The following is a 19,328-nucleotide window of genomic DNA, read 5'->3' as shown; positions in this document are numbered from 1 at the left end:
CAGTGTTAATATGCAGTAGAATATGCAGAACAGTGTTAATATGCAGTAGAATATGCAGAACAGTGTTAATATGCAGTAGAATATGTAGAACAGTGTTAATATGCAGTAGAATATGCAGAACACTGTTAATATGCAGTAGAATATACAGAACAGTGTTAATATGCAGTAGAATATACAGAACAGTGTTAATATGCAGTAGAATATGCAGAACAGTGTTAATATGCAGTAGAATATACAGAAGTGTTAATATGCAGTAGAATATGTAGAACAGTGTTAATATGCAGTAGAATATACAGAAGTGTTAATATGCAGTAGAATATACAGAACAGTGTTAATATGCAGTAGAATATACAGAACAGTGTTAATATGCAGTAGAATATGCAGAACAGTGTTAATATGCAGTAGAATATACAGAACAGTGTTAATATGCAGTAGAATATACAGAACAGTGTTAATATGCAGTAGAATATACAGAACAGTGTTAATATGCAGTAGAATATACAGAACAGTGTTAATATGCAGTAGAATATGTAGAACAGTGTTAATATGCAGTAGAATATGTAGAACAGTGTTAATATGCAGTAGAATATGTAGAACAGTGTTAATATGCAGTAGAATATACAGAACAGTGTTAATATGCAGTAGAATATACAGAACAGTGTTAATATGCAGTAGAATATACAGAACAGTGTTAATATGCAGTAGAATATACAGAACAGTGTTAATATGCAGTAGAATATGCAGAACAGTGTTAATATGCAGAACAGTGTTAATATGCAGAACAGTGTTAATATGCAGTAGAATATGCAGAACAGTGTTAATATGCAGTAGAATATACAGAACAGTGTTAATATGCAGTAGAATATACAGAACAGTGTTAATATGCAGAACAGTGTTAATATGCAGTAGAATATACAGAACAGTGTTAATATGCAGTAGAATATGCAGAACAGTGTTAATATGCAGTAGAATATGTAGAACAGTGTTAATATGCAGTAGAATATGCAGAACAGTGTTAATATGCAGTAGAATATGCAGAACAGTGTTAATATGCAGTAGAATATGCAGAACAGTGTTAATATGCAGTAGAATATACAGAAGTGTTAATATGCAGTAGAATATGTAGAACAGTGTTAATATGCAGTAGAATATGTAGAACAGTGTTAATATGCAGTAGAATATACAGAACAGTGTTAATATGCAGTAGAATATGCAGAACAGTGTTAATATGCAGAACAGTGTTAATATGCAGAACAGTGTTAATATGCAGAACAGTGTTAATATGCAGTAGAATATGCAGAACAGTGTTAATATGCAGAACAGTGTTAATATGCAGAACAGTGTTAATATGCAGAACAGTGTTAATATGCAGTAGAATATACAGAACAGTGTTAATATGCAGTAGAATATGCAGAACAGTGTTAATATGCAGAACAGTGTTAATATGCAGAACAGTGTTAATATGCAGTAGAATATGCAGAACAGTGTTAATATGCAGTAGAATATGCAGAACAGTGTTAATATGCAGTAGAATATGTAGAACAGTGTTAATATGCAGTAGAATATGTAGAACAGTGTTAATATGCAGTAGAATATGTAGAAGTGTTAATATGCAGTAGAATATGTAGAACAGTGTTAATATGCAGTAGAATATACAGAACAGTGTTAATATGCAGTAGAATATGCAGAACAGTGTTAATATGCAGTAGAATATGCAGAACAGTGTTAATATGCAGTAGAATATACAGAAGTGTTAATATGCAGTAGAATATGTAGAACAGTGTTAATATGCAGTAGAATATGTAGAACAGTGTTAATATGCAGTAGAATATGCAGAACAGTGTTAATATGCAGAACAGTGTTAATATGCAGAACAGTGTTAATATGCAGAACAGTGTTAATATGCAGTAGAATATGTAGAACAGTGTTAATATGCAGTAGAATATGCAGAACAGTGTTAATATGCAGAACAGTGTTAATATGCAGTAGAATATGTAGAACAGTGTTAATATGCAGTAGAATATGCAGAACAGTGTTAATATGCAGAACAGTGTTAATATGCAGAACAGTGTTAATATGCAGAACAGTGTTAATATGCAGTAGAATATGTAGAACAGTGTTAATATGCAGTAGAATATACAGAACAGTGTTAATATGCAGTAGAATATACAGAACAGTGTTAATATGCAGTAGAATATGCAGAACAGTGTTAATATGCAGTAGAATATGTAGAACAGTGTTAATATGCAGTAGAATATGTAGAACAGTGTTAATATGCAGTAGAATATACAGAACAGTGTTAATATGCAGTAGAATATACAGAACAGTGTTAATATGCAGTAGAATATACAGAACAGTGTTAATATGCAGTAGAATATGTAGAACAGTGTTAATATGCAGTAGAATATGTAGAACAGTGTTAATATGCAGTAGAATATACAGAACAGTGTTAATATGCAGTAGAATATACAGAACAGTGTTAATATGCAGTAGAATATGGAGAACAGTGTTAATATGCAGTAGAATATACAGAACAGTGTTAATATGCAGTAGAATATACAGAACAGTGTTAATATGCAGTAGAATATACAGAACAGTGTTAATATGCAGTAGAATATGCAGAACAGTGTTAATATGCAGTAGAATATGTAAGAACAGGGTTGAGAAACACTGCTGTAATGTGACTTCTGTTCATTTGTAGTTCACAGTAAGACCATAGGGTTTGAACCCAGGCTGCAGGTGGGAAAAGCCAATATGTCCTCCACTACTCCATAGAAGAGCATGAAGACTGTAGGTATACTAACACGTAGAGTTAATAAAATGAAATAAAATGACTAAACAAAGGTGTGAGACTATAAAGAAAGGCACTGCTGTTGTGAAATAAACACAGAGCAGCAGAAAGGTGTAAAAATATGGTGAAAAAACGCTGAAATAATCTATTTTAAGACTTAACACATGTTAAAACACACCGCAGCACCAGGAATGCATCAATATCGGTGCCAGACAGAACTAAGAGGGAGTGGACCAGTGAACTAAGGACAGGCAGCATATAAAACAGGATAAACCTGAATAAAATGTATCCATTACCACCCTCTAGTGGACATTCAGCATAAATCTGCTTATGTGCCGCTCTTATTAAATGCAGTTATAATTTACTGTTTTTCAATAGCTAATTTTCATGTTACTCCCTATGGTAACATTCTGAATTCCATGGTAACGATACTGTATATTGCACTGCTGTTGGCCCGGTGTCTGTACTTTTCACACTAGAAGTTCATTAAAACAATTAGTCTCATGTTATCTTCTAAATAATTAAATGAAAAAAACTATGAATTTCTATCACACCATGTATTGATATTAAACTATTATCCAGGCCGAACTGTCAGACACTGCAAATCTCTCAGTAACTAATCTCTCAGTAACCAATCATCAAAGCATGACCAAGATGGATGACCAACTTTAACATAAAGACAGGGCTGGTTGACTAGCATGACCATAATAAGCATGCTAGATGAGTGGTGTGAGTAAACTAGTTGAAAAGCATTGATAAACTGAGCTTTAGTGTTCAGCAGGTTTTATTTGGTCTCTTGCTGCACTCTAGTGGCCATTTGGTGAAACAACTTCAGTTCTTAAATTGAAAAATACAAACCACATTAATCCTGATGAGAGCCTAGTAGTGAGAAATAAAAATGCCACATACAAATAATCCACAAATAGTGTGTATGTTTTAACCTGATTAACATTCAGCCTGTAAAAAGTTTGCTGGAAAGTGATTGGCTAATAGTGACCACAAGAATGTATCAAATTTTCATTTGGTGTACCATTAGTGCATGGGCCGTAGATGATAAATGCCCAGGTTGAGCTTGAAACCTTGTATGGTTCTAGAGAAACACTTATCTAGCATTGGCTCCGCCCCCTGTGCTGTACGTCTACATAAACTGACAGGGTATCTGAGAGTCATGTAATGATCAAAGGACTGAAGTGGTATTATTGTCAGGTTAAACATTCAAAAGTTATAAGTGTTAAAGACATTTTACTGCACCATGATAGAACTAATTTGTATATGGCGGCCATATTGTTTAAGAAATTTCAAGATTTTTCAAATAATTATTGAGGAGTAAGCTCTGCTGAACTGTTTGACACCAAACATGTCATGATTGGTCAAGGAGCCAAGGACAAGATCTCAAAAGTAGGTTTTGCATATTATGCAAATTTGAAAAAAATTAAGTGGGTGGAGCATAAACAAGAATGACCCAGGTGGCTGAGCAGCATGACCAAGAAGGATAAAGATGTTCAAGCAAGATTAAATAAGTTCAGCAGAGCTTTAATTTAGAATAATTCACCTGTTGCTGTTTCACCAAATGACCACCAGAGCGCAGCAAGAGACCACATATAACCTGCTGGAAATCTATCACTCTATCAGTAAGACAGAACATTCCCTATCAGTGCGTTTCTATTTATTACAGAGAGAAGAAAAGTCTGATTGGGCTCAAAATTGGTAGTCATGATCAAGTGGTCTGTATATACATGTCTGTAAATTTGTGTGTTGATGGGGTCAAAGGTTCCTGACTTCTGTCCATTTAGGTTTGAAAAAAGCGATAATACAGGCTTACAGCCTGCAAAATCTCTGTAGTTTTCCAGCCGTTGTAGAGGGAAAACATGTCCGATTTGGCTGAAAATTATCAGTCTATATACGTGTATAAGTGTCTGTGTCCATAGGGTCAAAGTTTCCTGACTTCTGTCCATTTAGGTTGGAAAATAGCGATAAATAGAATAAATTGAAAAGAGTTCATTTGTCACTGTAGAGCCTACTGAAGACTTATTTGGCTCATACTTGGCACATGTGCTTCAAATGTCATTGTTAATTAGTAGCTTCGACAGTTTTGGCATGTTTAAAACTTTGACAGAGTTTTGGCCAAATAACTCTGAAAAGGCTTTCACGTACATTTTTGATCAAGGTTTATGGGCCTCAAATAGTTAAAATGTCAAGATTTTTTCAATAATTATTTACCTACAGGGTCTCAAGATAAGCATCCGCAAAGCAACCAGCATTGTGAATGACCCCACCCATCCCTCACACGAACTGTTCTCCCTCCTGCCTTCGGGAACAAGGTACCGCAGCATCCGGTCCAGCACGACCAGATTCTGCAACAGCTTCTACCCCCAAGCCATCAGACTCCTCAACTGCAGAGACTGAACTGATGGTTTTTTGTACATGCAAACACACTCTTACCCCACTTACCCCAGAAAATGGAAAGCACTAAAAACCCTACTACCTCACTGGACTCTATTGCACACTGTGTAATAGAGGTAATTACTACCTCACTGGTCTTTTTTGCACACTTTTTGCACACTGCATTTGTCTGTATGGTGTTGTATTGTCTGTCTGCACTTTTGTACTGTTGCACTTATTGTTCTGTCTACACTGTGTTTATGTGCACCATGGTCCCTGGAGGAACGTTGTTTCGTTTCACTGTGTACTCTGTATATAGCTGAAATGACAATAAAAACCACTTTGACTTTGACTTTGACTTGGTAGTTTTGTTCACCTGTCAAATCACAGAGTTTCCTCCAAACAATTTCAGATACAACTCGACATTTGGCATGAAACCGCCCAATCTGGCAACAGAGCGAGCCGGTGTACGCTGCTATTTTTAAGGTTTTCTTCATGTCGTTCAGTAATGTGAGGATCGTCTTCTAAACAGCGTAAATATAACAAGCATATAAATAACTTAATGATCAGCTCGGAGCTTCACTATCTTTAATTCAGAGCTCAGTTCAGTGTGTTTATGGAGTTTTAAACACGGCTCAACCCCCTCTCTCACCTGTGTGTTTATGCGACCGGTGCTGGCGCATGATAATGATGAGGGTGTGTCCAAATTCACTCCCGTTTTACCACTAATTTGTGAACTTATTAGTATCTCCCTACATAGCGCAACACTAATGAGGGAGTAGGGAGCCATTTCGGTCACAGCCTGGGTTTTGCATATTATGCTAAATAGCAAAAAATCTAAGTGGGCGGAGGGAGTTATGAGGCCTAACGTCATGACCTTAGCGCCCATAGCGCCCCCTTGAGGCCGATCGGGCTCATCTTTTAAATCTGAGTAGCAGTACTACCATATGACCAAGTCTCAGCCCTGTAGGCCTTACGGTTTCTTCTGCCCGATCACTTCTATGGCAGAATAAGAACTATAATCAGAACAATTACACTACATGCTCAAACCCCTAATAAAACAGAACTTAAAGAAATTATTTATTAATCTCCCTGTGGAAATTACACTGTTCCAGGAACTTTTATACAGGTTGAACTGGCCGTCCTGCAGCATGTCACACATGATGAGGGGATGGACGTATGTGCTGAATATTGTGATATTTATATTTATTAAATCAAAACAGTAAACAAAACGTGGGTAACGCAAAAAACTCAGAACTAAGAAAACTATGAACAAAACTAGATGTAACTAAATAAATAAAACACAGAATAACTATAATAACACTAGAAACACAAAATTAACAAACTTGGTAAAAGTAAGACAACAAAACAACAGACCTGGATTCAGGGACCACAGAACACAAAACTAGAATAGACGGAAAACAAGGATAGAAAAGACTCCACACTGCAGTTCAAACAGAGGGGCTTAAATACAATGAGAAACACCTGGGCTTGGATGACGAGGGGGCGGGGTTACAGACAAGACACAGGTGAGAACACTAATTGCTAGGGCAGGGCTGGGGCGGAGCTAGGGCGGAGACAGGTACAAAAACACAACAAAAGCACATGGCTGGGAAACACATGACAGGAAAACAGAGGGGCAGGAGCACAAGAGACCAAATGAGGGAGAAACAGAAGACAGACATGGGCTAAACTGTGACACAGCATTACATGACCCGATCCTCCATAACCCGCCTTTCCATATTAGCCACGCCCCTCTCCTCTCCTAATGCAAAAAGAAAAAAGCGCAAAACACAAAGAAAAAGTGTTGTTGCACAAGATTCATTCTAAAAAACATATTACAAGTGAAAAAAGGTAACTCATGTTCTCTTCTTTGTTTACAATATCAGATTTTTTTTCTCTTCAGTATTAAAGACCCCAATTTGACTCCATAGAACGCGAGCCTGACTGACCCGAGGCCTGAATTTGGGCCGGTGAGAATTCTCTCTGCTTTCCTGGCGCGCTGTCGGGTTCGGCTGGAGAAAACGGTCTGTGACTGATGTAGAACTATGTTCAATGTAATAAAACACACTGTGATTTTTGTGCTGATCCAAAGTTAGAGCTCATCCGCGAGTTTAAAGCTCTGCAGGTGGATTAATGCATATAAATCGTGTGCGTTTTCCTACAGGACAAACCATTCAAACATGCAGATGAGCTCTCCACACCTGATTAAAAAAATCACACCGTGTCTGTCTGACTTAAAATTACGACAGTGTTTAAGGGCCATACAAGAAATCTATAAAAACAGTTCACTTTGAGAATAAAAGATGTAATATTACGAGTATAAAGTTGTAGTACTTTAAGGGAAATGTGGTTCTAACTGCGTGGGTTGCTGTTTAAGAGCGGAGCACTGAAAGGGGCATTTTCCGCTCATTATCTGTTACAGGGCCAATCGCCATTTATTTATTTATTATCTACATTTATAACCTGCAGATTATTATGGGTAACGCTTTATAATACAGCCCGCGTTTTAGAGGGTAAGTACCCTTTACTTACGGTGTAAGTTCTCTGTAAGTTCTGTAAGTTCTCTGTATGTACCCTTTACTTACGGTGTAAGTTCTCTGTATGTACCCTTTACTTACGGTGTAAGTTCTCTGTATGTACCCTTTACTTACGGTGTAAGTTCTCTGTATGTACCCTTTACTTACGGTGTAAGTTCTCTGTATGTACCCTTTACTTACGGTGTAAGTTCTCTGTATGTACCCTTTACTTACGGTGTAAGTTCTCTGTATGTACCCTTTACTTACGGTGTAAGTTCTCTGTATGTACCCTTTACTTACGGTGTAAGTTCTCTGTATGTACCCTTTACTTACGGTGTAAGTTCTCTGTATGTACCCTTTACTTACGATGTAAGTTCTCTGTATGTACCCTTTACTTACGGTGTAAGTTTTCTGTATGTACCCTTTACTTACGGTGTAAGTTCTCTGTATGTACCCTTTACTTACGGTGTAAGTTCTCTGTAAGTTCTGTAAGTTCTCTGTATGTACCCTTTACTTACGGTGTAAGTTCTCTGTATGTACCCTTTACTTACGGTGTAAGTTCTCTGTATGTACCCTTTACTTACGGTGTAAGTTCTCTGTATGTACCCTTTACTTACGGTGTAAGTTCTCTGTATGTACCCTTTACTTACGGTGTAAGTTCTCTGTATGTACCCTTTACTTACGGTGTAAGTTCTCTGTATGAACAGGGTACATTCAACATACTTACCGGGTCCTACAGGTACTTAACTGTAAGTATAAATAAAGAACACAGAAAGAACCAGGAACAAGAGAGTAACAACTGGGTAACTTTCTGACACTTACCTTGTACTTTACCAAAACATATGGTATAACGTTTCTGTATTTATCAGTTTATTCTAAATACTTATGGGGCTCTCCTAGTACTTAAATGTAGGTACAAATTAATTACCAGGAACAACAGTATAAAAATTGGATATGTCATTACCTGCACTTCCCCTAAACTTCTGGTGCAATATTAATGTATATATATATATATGTGTGTGTGTGTGTGTGTGTGTGTGTGTATGTGTGTGTGTATGTGTTATTTAGACATTTTGTTCATGATAGTTAGAAAGGTTTCATTCCAGTCATACCCAAAGGACTTATTATTCTAATATATTTTATTAGTTTGAATAAGAAGATAATGCTTAGATTTCAAAGGAAATTTATTTGTTAATACACAGAAAACACAAGGTTTTATTTTAATGGATAATGGTGGATAGGTTTCCATCTTCAGTCCTTTTCTGCTCGACTCTTCTCACCGTTGTTGCCTTTGTCTTGCTCCTGGAGTCCTGGTGCACACCTTGTCCTGTAAAGCTGCTTTTTATAACCCCTGTTCTAAAAAGAACTTTAAACCCACACTTCACCGAGTTCTGCTGTTCTTACTCTGTAAGTATATAGTACTTACTCTGTAAGTACTCAGAAACAACAGAGAGCGGGCTGTATTATGTAGTGTGCAGTGTTCTGCTGTTCTTACTCTGTAAGTACCCAGTAAATACTTACATTACATTATTATGTAGTGTGCAGTGTTCCACAGTTCTTACTCTGTAAGTACCCAGTAAATACTTACATTACATTATTATGTAGTGTGCAGTGTTCTGCTGTTCTTACTCTGTAAGTACCCAGTAAGTACTTACATTACATTATTATGTAGTGTGCAGTGTTCCACAGTTCTTACTCTGTAAGTACCCAGTAAATACTTACATTACATTATTATGTAGTGTGCAGTGTTCCACAGTTCTTACTCTGTAAGTACCCAGTAAGTACTTACATTACATTATTATGTAGTGTGCAGTGTTCCACAGTTCTTACTCTGTAAGTACCCAGTAAGTACTTACATTACATTATTATGTAGTGTGCAGTGTTCTGCTGTTCTTACTCTGTAAGTACCCAGTAAGTACTTACATTACATTATTATGTAGTGTGCAGTGTTCCGCAGTTCTTACTCTGTAAGTACCCAGTAAGTACTTACATTACATTATTATGTAGTGTGCAGTGTTCCGCAGTTCTTACTCTGTAAGTACCCAGTAAGTACTTACATTACATTATTATGTAGTGTGCAGTGTTCTGCTGTTCTTACTCTGTAAGTACCCAGTAAGTACTTACATTACATTATTATGTAGTGTGCAGTGTTCTGCTGTTCTTACTCTGTAAGTACCCAGTAAGTACTTACATTACATTATTATGTAGTGTGCAGTGTTCCGCAGTTCTTACTCTGTAAGTACCCAGTAAGTACTTACATTACATTATTATGTAGTGTGCAGTGTTCTGCTGTTCTTACTCTGTAAGTACCCAGTAAGTACTTACATTACATTATTATGTAGTGTGCAGTGTTCTGCTGTTCTTACTCTGTAAGTACAGACCAATTTTTTGTTAAATCTTACCAAAGCAAAAACAATCTCTACAACAATACATAACATTAAACTTATTTATTTACATTATTGATTATACGTTTCTTTTAGAAAGAAAAAAAAAATTTTTGTTCTTCTTTATCTTCTTCTTGTCCTTTTCCTTTTTTTCTTGTATCAGAGAGCAGCATGCAGAATCTTCTGCCCCTCTCCATCCTGCTTTTGTCCATAAGAAAAAAAATATAAAATGAATAAGTTTACTTTTTAGATGCAATTATATGTATCATTAAATAACAAACAATTACAAAATGTAACAGAATACAGTAAATGGCTGTCAGCCAGATTTATAAACATACAGTTGGAAGTTTACATACACTCATGGACACAAATGTCATGAAAATGTTTGCAAATACAGATTTACACAAGAGTGATCACAAAAATATGCAAGATTTTTTCACTGGATCAGAAATAATTTAATTAATTTAATCAACTGGCCAATAGGAAAGTTAAAATAGCATCATGCTTTTTGGCAGTTTTTTTGGCAATAGATCAGATACATTGAAAAAAGGTAAAGGGAAAATGAAGAGAGTAGGAAAGCTCAGAATTCTGCGGTTGAACCTAAAACTATCAGCTACACTGCTGAAGCCTTTACATAATTGGATGTTTCACAAAGACAATGAGTCAAAATGCACAGCAAAGGAAGCTGTGGAATAAGCAAGGCAACTTTTTGAAAACACTCTGGCCTCAAACATACAGGAAACGTGTATTGTGCTTAAAAGTTGTATCTGTGTAAGGAAACCAACAAATTTAGCGACATCTACTACTTCAGCCAAGAATGATCAAAACTACAACCACACAGACACACGCAAAGGCAATGTGTTGACACGTCTCAGAGGTATAAACTTATATATGTATATACTACGTCTTGTCTCTTGAACCCAGTATTGTGAGATGAGTGTCTCGTCACACCTTTTGTGAGCAGTGAACACTGCACATACACATTCAGTGTGAAACAGCTTAGCATGGAGCAGCAGCGAAAATGCATTAGTTAACAGCTGTAGTAATTATCTGGCTAATATATCAGATTAATCTGACCACAAACAAACTGCTCCAGACCACAGGGCACCTAAAGAGGACTTGTGATTAGGAAGGTGTTGATAATGTTATGCTTGATCTGTGTATTTCTGCAACTGAAAGTGAGAGAGAATTTAAACGATTTAAACAATAATTTACACATGCACACGGAGACACACACACACCTGAAGGACCTGCAGCCATGTCAGGAACAGATGATAATTTGTCCACCTGTTCCTTCAAAAATGTGCTTTCATCCTGTAGGAATTTGATTTCCACCTTTAGCTTTGCCACCTCAACTAAAAACAAAAACAAAAAAAAGTGCAACATGTTAAGATGTAAAACCTTGTGCTGCTTGAGAAAATGTTTCAGGCTAATGAATTAATAAAATAATCACACCGCTAATGTATGTATTAAGTTTGCTTTAGTTTAATAAATGGTTTCATTTATAATTAAATATAAATTATACAGATTCAGTTAGTCACATTTAAGGGGGAGGGGGGATCACTGTTTTTAAAATGCCTGGATGATGGTGCAAAAATATATACAGTGCCTCAAATAGGGCAGTGCAACAAGATGATATGTTTCGTTATGACAATAAAAAAATATCTATTGTTTAGTATTAAGGTCTATCATCTATATCGTTGCAAAATACAACTGCTTTTTTTGTTGCCTGGGTGATGCACCAAGGCTAATAGGTAAGCACACCACACTGGGTACTTGGAAAAGTTTGCAACATCAGCTCCACAAGTGCATAGGACTGATATAAAACTGATAAAAAACTCATGATGTTGTCTCTTTAGGTGTTCATCTTTTTAAGTTGGGTGCTTAATTTCATTTCAGTTGAAAAGAGAAAGTGAAAAGCATGTTATTATTTTTGTTATTACAATTTGATAATTTAGAGTTTCTCAATAAAATGAAATAAAATATAAACACACTTTTATGTGTAATTAAATATGTCTAATATTTTCTTATATATAGTTATCAACATATGAACTCGCCCTACATCAGGATAGAAATGTTTGATCAAATTGCAAGGAGTACTATTCAACCCCCTACAGATTTTGCAAGTTAAACAGTCAGAATTAACATATAATCGTGAAATATGGCCTATACATGGCCCTTGACATATGAAATACACTGTAGCAAAAAAAATATTCTCTGTTTAATTCATTTTTAAACATTTTGAAAAGTTAAAAACGGTCAATTATTATCCAACAATTCAAACCACCAGAGTTCTGTTTAGTTCCCTCAAGTTTTAAAATTTATTTAAGCTATTACAAACAATGAGCTTCACATGCTTGGATTAAATTTCAGCATTTTGCCTCTTCTGACTATAAAAGCCCCTCCCTAAACAAAAGAACAGCACTCATACATGGTAAGCATGGAAAACACTTGTCACAGATAAAACCCTGGAGGGTCACATGGCTGGCAAGGGCTATAAAACCCTTTCAATGAGATGGGCCTTTATGTCTTTACTGTCGGGAGCATCATCCAGAATTGGAAGGATTATGTAGCTACTTTTAACCTTACATGCACTGGACAGCCTTTCAAAGTTTCCTCCTGTGCAGTCTTGTCTAAATGGTCAAGGCTAGCTAATGATGGTGGGGACATTGGTTTCAATAAATACCATAAATTTAAATTCATTTAATCATTCAGTATTCAAGTTATTTCTCAAAGAACTTGTTTTGGATCATAGTGCATCCTTATTTTATTTTGTATTTTTTGACTTAAAATAAATAAACCCTATTATGCATATCAATATTAAAGTCTCATATTATATTCCACCTTACCTCGCTCCGTGCTTCCCTGTCAGTGTTGTACAAACAGTTTACCAAGTGAACTAAGTTTAAATTCTCAGTACGCCTCCTACTGGAGTGGAGGTTTGGCAATACAGCTAGCTTGTAATGCTTTATTTTTTTTTTTTTCCGAAAAATTCCAAGGTACCTATAACTAGTCTACAAAGTAAATAAAGTAACAGTAAAACAGAAAAAAAACATTTTCTAAATAAATAATCAGTAAAATAAATACAAAAAGTGTTGACCCATCTTGACAATATCGCTTAATTAAGTATTGGGTTTGATCATTTGAACAAGGCATAAAATGAAATTATATTAATAATAATATTATTACAGTAATCATAATAATAACGTTTTAATTATTATTATTATTATTATTATTATTATTATTATTATTATAATTCTTATTATATATTTAACCTCTTAAGCTCCAGGCCTATTTTTACCATTTTCCGCATGAAATTACAAACTCACATTTGAAGGCTTATCACTCCAATATTAAATAATTCAGTCAAATCAATGCGTTTTTTTTTCCTGAGCGCTCGCCCCACCCTCAGGAATTTCTCTTGCGTTCTTTGAGTCTCGGGTAACAAGTCCCACCCCTCCTTTCAGCTGGCTGAACTCAGCACCTGATTGGCTGACAGACCTAATTTGCATATCGTCACGTGCAGTAGGCTTGGCCGAGTCACCACACGTGACGTGATTAGTTATTTTCTGCCTCAACATTTTTTAAGCACTGGTGGGATATAATCGAGGATTACAGGGGACTGGATTGATGGATTCTCTTCAATTTGGACGCGTTTTGAAGGTAAGAGCTTGGAGGACGCGCTGGTGTGTGTAAAAGCGGAGAAACAAACCGCTTTTAACTAGTGATGGCAAACCGAGGCTTTCTGAAGCACTGAAGCCTTTTTCCTAATTGTATCGAAAAAAGGTTCATTACTCGGAGCTTCATAACACAGTGGACATCAGCGGCACCTGGTGGGCAAAACCTGAAAGTGCTTTGTGTATTTAAAGGACGAGGGGCGTTTTTTTTTGTCTTTTTACAGTTTTTAAACCTGTTCCAGTGCATTTACATGACATTTGAGGTTTAAATAAAAACTGAAAAAAGGAAATGGAAGAATACTTTGATGTCTGGATAATTTAATGCATTATATTAAAAGACATAACTGTAATATATTTTTAATTAATATATAATACACTTAGAATGTACCTTGATAAGGCACACTGGAGAAACTACACTTGTAATTCTAATTGCATTCACATTGTTGCTTTTTTCCCTTCACCATGTTATTAATCTGTTAATATACCAAATTTTAAAATTATATTATTCACTATTATTCACATCTTTCCAAGCAGGGTTTGTAACATGTTTACATGTATCACTAGTCCATTGCCTACTTTTCCATAGGCAAGGCTCATGTAGATATGCTGCATGGGGGATATGGAAGAATTTGATGAAAGAAATGTATGCTCATAAAGGTGAAGGTGCTTGTGTAAGGGGCAGGGGGCACATATTTAATGGACGTGGTTATGTACATGTGTAATTTAGTTTTTATTTAGGAATAAAAAATTTTCCACAGTGCTGGGGTTCAGTTGGTTATTTCAAAATATGTTGTCATAAGGCAACACTTTTACTGGATGTATGCCATGACAGTACACACATTGAACTATGAGGATATATATATATATATATATAATTATTGTACACTCTTACAGAACTAATAAAATGCCATATGTCTAAAAGGCATAGTTTTCTTTCAAAGTTTATATTTTCTAAATAATAATTTTCTACCTTATTTGATGGCAAAAGTTCAAAGTGTTCCCAAACTTCAGAACGGCCTCTTTTTCTTACTGGTTCCATTCTAATATTTTATTATCTACTATCTATATCTTATCTATCTATCTATATATGATCTATCTATATCTTATCCTATCTATCTATCTATCTATCTATCTATCTATCTATCTATCTCTCTCTCTCTCTCTCTCTCGCTCTCGCTCTCGCTCTCGCTCTCTGTCTCTGTATCTGTATCTCCGCTAACAACCCTCGAACTGCGCGCCAGGATTTGCCGCTTTTGAATCTTTCCCTGAAGCAGTCACGTGGTTGTGTGCCGAAATGAAGCTTCGGACGTCATTGGTCACGTGATCTTTGTAGAACGAATCAAGCATCGGCTCAGTGATTCGAACCAATGCGTGTCGTTTTTTCAACACACGCCTCGAAGCTTCAGGTTCAAGGGTAGCATCACTACTTTTAACTGTAAACATGCGCTTCGGCGCGCTCTTTCAGCTCTAATTCAGGAACCGTACATTAAACTGTTTTACTACAGTAAACGGAGCACAGTTCCGGAATCCTGAGAGCCAGACGGTTCGAATGGTGTATAACATGAACATCATCCAGCCTATAAGTGTCCATAACTCTTCATAAATACAGCCAGATATTATATTTCATGATTTTTTGGCCCGCCGGCGGGCCAGGGCGTGTTAAGAGGTTAACTATATATATATATATATATATATATATATATATATATATATATTTATTATATATTCAATTCTTAAAATTACAATAATATCGTTTATCTTAATAATGTATTTAAAAAAAAAAAAGCGTCCACAAAAATGTTATTGTGAAACGCATATGCATGTATTACTTTTTGCTATAAAAGTAAGTTGACAGCAACAAATTAAAAGAAAATATATTATGGCCAATTTGACATTAACCAGAGTAAATCTCTGATGCCTAACTGCAGTAAATGCAGCAGGAAATGACGGCACAAAGCGAGGGAGCCAGCAGCCGTGAAGAAAGGGAGATACCCCTCGCTGCAGAACCACAAGTCCAGGGGGTGGGGCTGGATCTGATCCAACTCTTCCTACGTCGTGTTTTCATTGGTCTGAAGCAGATCGGACTCTTCCCCATCCGGTTTTACTCACTCGCCTTTCGGAGTCAAGTAAACAATCACGAACGGGGAAGTAAGTTCATAATAGACACATTTTCATTTTGCTAATGCTATTAATTAGTTTCGTTGGGTGATTTTACTTAATTGAAAATCTGATTGCTTCTGTTTGCGCGAAAAGATAAAAAATAAAATAAAGATAAAAAATGAAATAGTTAATATTTATATTGGAAATGTACAGCATTTTATTATGTTTGTAATCACAGACATGTTCCTTCTTTTAAATCTGTATTGTGTGATTTAAATGTGCTACGTAGCAAATAACATTTTGATCTATAAACGGTAAAAGTCTTAAGGTTGGGTTCCAGGATTTATTTGATAAGATCAAATAAGTTTCATCAACAGGTCTGCTTTATTGGAAACTCTTGTATAAACATAATTTCACACCACATAATTCTCCTGTCTGGAACAACAGATATATTTTGTTGAACAGAAAATCAGTTTTTTATGAGAACCTGTTTTCGAAAGGAATTTGGGCCATATCACACTTTATGGATGACAATGGGGATATGTTATCGTTCAAAGACTTTTGTTTGAAATTTAATGTTGTTTTTGATGGGAAGAGTTACAACAAATTGATAAATGCTTTCCCAGCTGTTCTTAAATCTATGGTTAAAGAAGATGTGTGTCACTCCAAAACCTCTCCTGCTCTGAGTCAACTCTATATAGAAGATACAGACTTTAATAGTGAAAAGATGACTAACAGGTTCATTCGGAGAGTGTTACAGAAAGAGTTGTATCCTGGTCAGGTTAAGCGGCAATATATTGTTAATGACTATGGTCTTGATATAATCTATAAAATTAGAACTAAATATATTTATTTTCCTCTTCCTCCTAAAGTAAAGGAAGTCCATTTTAAAATTCTAAATGACATTTATCCGACTAAGTATTTTATAAAATCTAGATTTAAATTAGAGACTGATGGATGCATATTCTGCAGTGATGAAGAGGAGGATTTAGATCATCTTTTTTTTCAGGGTCACGTCATCCAAGATTTCTGGTGCAGTTTGTGGGATAGGCTCCACGATCAAGGATTTGATTTGCCAGCTTTGAATTCAAAAATAATCAAATTTGGTAGTTATTCTCAGAACCCCAAGACAGAATTTTTGATAAATAATTTAATTTTATTGGGAAAGTTTTTCATTCATAAATGTAGATTTTTTAAAACTAACCCTAATGTATACCATTTTAAAAATTACCTTAAGAATTTTTTGGAGTCTCTTAATTTAGTTAAAAACAAGTCTGCTGAAAAACTTTGTTTTTTAATTAAAAATGTGATCTGATGTAAATCTCTAAATATATGTATATATATATATATATATATATATATATATATATATATATATATATATATATATATATATACATTTTTTTTTTTTTTTTTTTTTTTTGTACACATGTTACTCAACTCGGTGATGCTGATGCCTTGTATTACTATTGGTGCCTTGTTTTTGTTTGTAAGTTGATATTGTAAAATAAAGGGAAAAAAAAAAAAAAAAAAAAAAAAAAGATCAAATAAGTCCTGGTCGGGAAACGTAAGCGACACGTGTTAAGTTTAACGACGAATTGAAATGCGATGACTTAAAACCAATGAAAAGAAGATATGGGTGGTCAGGAGGTCAGGCTCCACCCCTTGGATCAGATCCAGCCCCACCCCCTGGACTTGTGGTTCTGCAGCGAGGGGTACTTGAAGAAAGGAGACACGAAAGGAAAAAGGTAAAATCAGTTTAGGTTAACTATCTGTCATTGAGATAAGTAAAGCGTTACTTACTGAAATTATGGACGTTTATAATCATAGTTTTACTGCTGTAACTTACAAAAGTTGTTGTCGGCCTAAGCACACCAAAATAATAAGACTAGCTAGTGAGCAAACAACTCACTCGGGTTGAGCACACACAGCAACACACACATAGCTACCAACGAGGCTGAAGTTGGTTTGATATTCGCAGCTCCAGATTCGTTTGGCTCGATATTCGCAGCCTCGTATTCCCCGGCTGAAGTTGGTTTGATATTCGCAGCTCCAGATTCGTTTGGCTCGATATTCGCAGCCTCGTATTCCCCGGCTGAAGTTGGTTTGATATTCGCAGCTCCTGCTTCACTGAACCACCGTGAACTAAAGGGAGCGTTCACAAACACCCGCTGTTTATATTAAACACCTCACAGATCAACACTGAAGGAGATCAGTACAGCTGTTTATTAACAATGTAAATATACAATATCGTATTAAATATAATTTTGTATATTGTAAAATATTTATTTTAATTACTGAATTTATAATTTTATATTACAATAAATAATTAAATATATATTTAATAAAATTATATTTTAAAAGCCATTGCGCTCAAAAAATATGAGGCAGATGTTCAAGTGTGATTTTGAAGAACTTTTTCATGTTGGGCCAGACCAAATACACATGATCTGAAGAGTACTAGTCTTCTACTTTAAGAAAAACCTGGAATTAGCCTGGCCCAAGCTGACTTTAGACTGCACAATTAATTGGCAACATGGCAGCACAAAAAAAATATTATTTAAAGCTGATATTCCAGTATGATTTTGGACTTTTTTTTCAGACCAAATACTCATGAGATGAAGAGTTCTGGTATTCTCAAAATCAATGCTTTATATTCACACTGGAACATCAGCTTTACATAAAAAAAATTGTGCTTTATGGATCGGTATTCCATGTTGCCAGTTCATTTTAAAGTATAAAATCAGCTCGGGCCAGGCTAATTCCAGGTTTTCCTTAAAGTAGAAGACTAGTACTCTTTAGATCATGTGTATTTGGTCTGGCCCAAGATTAAAAAGTCCTTCAAAATCACACTAGAACATCAGCTTTACATAAAAAAAATTGTGCATTATGGATCGGTATGCTATGTTGCCAGTTAATTTTAAAGTATAAAATCAGCTTGGGCCAGGCTGATTCCAGGTTTTCCTTAAAGTAGAAGACTAGTACTCTTCAGATCATGTGTATTTGCTCTGGCCCAATATGAAAAAGTCCTTCAAAATCACACTGGAACATCAGCTTTACACAAAAAAAAATTGTGCATTATGGCTCGTTATACCATGTTGCCAGTTAATTTTAAAGTATAAAATCAGCTCGGGCCAGGCTAATTCCAGGTTTTTCTTAAAGTAGAAGACTAGTACTCTTCAGATCATGTGTATTTGGTCTGGCCCAAGATTAAAAAGTCCTTCAAAATCACACTAGAACATCAGCTTTAAATTAAACGTTTTTGTGCCTTATGGATCGGTAGGCCATGTTGCCAGTTCATTTTAAAGTATAAAACCAGCTTGGGCCAGGCTAATTCCAGGTTTTCCTTAAAGTAGAAGACTAGTACTCTTCAGATCATGTGTATTTGCTCTGGCCCAAGATTAAAAAGTCCTTCAAAATCACACTAGAACATCAGCTTTAAATTAAACGTTTTTGTGCCTTATGGATCGGTAGG

Source organism: Astyanax mexicanus, unplaced genomic scaffold (assembly GCF_023375975.1).
Source record: "Astyanax mexicanus isolate ESR-SI-001 unplaced genomic scaffold, AstMex3_surface scaffold_45, whole genome shotgun sequence".
NCBI classification, from domain to species: domain Eukaryota; kingdom Metazoa; phylum Chordata; class Actinopteri; order Characiformes; family Acestrorhamphidae; genus Astyanax; species Astyanax mexicanus.
This window is presented reverse-complemented; position numbering follows the sequence as displayed.